We start from the raw sequence: 1,449 nt of genomic DNA, 5'->3' as shown, positions 1-1,449 counted from the left end.
TATATATATATAAAATTACAATAATATGTAATTATAGTTACAATTATCAAACAATTCTTTTAGTGAGGAATCATTAATTAATATGTAAGATAAAAACATGATTTAAGTTAACCTCGCGATTATATACAAGTTTTTTGCGATCGCAGATTGTTTAAGATTGAATAATGATCGAGAAAATCGCATTTCATTTATTTTAAACAACCTTATTGCGACGATATTGTTGTTGCCGTAAAACAAACGAATTTCATTTAATTCAACTTCATGACATGTAAATCCTTGGTTTCCGTGATCCTTATATCCGGGTAGGATTATACTGTGCCGCTCATAGTCCAAACTGGCGTGCACGATGCGCGCGTTCCATTATAATTGCGCTATAATAGCCATCGCAGATGTCGGCTCGTTAAATTGTTAATATGTCGGAGGGCCTGCCGGAAATTCCCCGAAGTTAATTCTGCAACCTTCTGGCTCTACAAAAGGAGAAGTTTAAAGAAGTTTCGCTCGATTATTTGCTCATCAGAAATTAATATAACGTGCCACCGGACATCTTCCACTCCATTGTCTTCTGACCGACGCGGATTATCGGCCATTTTCTTTAATCCTATCTTTTATCCGTGCAATGGCAAAATTTGAAAATTGTTTAGCAATCCTTCATTCTCGTTAATTCTTTGTCAAACAGTTTGCAGTGAACTTTTAGGCTTCCTGCCTTATTAATTAATTCTCATATCTTAATGAGCATTCAGAGAAAAAATATAATGGTAGCAACATAGTGATGAGAATTATTGTGACAAAATTTGTGTAAAATTAATGTACACAGTATATTTTCAATAAACTGTTTTATAATTATTGTAACTGTAATATAAAATAGCTTATTTAACTATATATACAAGGTATTGTATCAACATCCAGGTCAATATGATGGATTGCCTATCCGAGCAAGCGTGCAAGATCGTTTATGAGTGCGTAACTTCGATTTTTATAATAATTATATATATTGTCACTTTTACTCGTGTCTTAATCTATCATTCTTAGCAAACAAGAAACATTTTGGAACATTTCAGCAATATTGTAATAACGTTGTAATATTTGCCACTGTTGCTGAAATGTTCTGAAATGTTTCTTGCTACTATCTATATAGTCATTTTTTAATTGTGCGCCAAATTAATGTTTTAACACTCGTCTTGAAACAAAAACCGAAAACTTATCTAGTTGTTATCTTTATAGTTGCTACTATTATGTTTTCTTTTGAGTGGAATTTTGCGCTTTTTATTATTTTTCAGAAATATAATTTCAGAATTGGAGATGCTATATATGGATAAGGTATAAGGTTCAACGACCTGAGATTCTAGGATAGTCAATGTAAGGGAAAGATCTAGGAAAGGAGAATGCAGAATAAGGAGGAGCAAAAGTTTACGAAGATATTGTAATGTGTTATTCGCCTCAAACTCTCTT

This window comes from Trachymyrmex septentrionalis, unplaced genomic scaffold, assembly GCF_001594115.1.
Source record: "Trachymyrmex septentrionalis isolate Tsep2-gDNA-1 unplaced genomic scaffold, Tsep1.0 scaffold114, whole genome shotgun sequence".
NCBI lineage: Eukaryota > Metazoa > Arthropoda > Insecta > Hymenoptera > Formicidae > Trachymyrmex > Trachymyrmex septentrionalis.
This window is presented reverse-complemented; position numbering follows the sequence as displayed.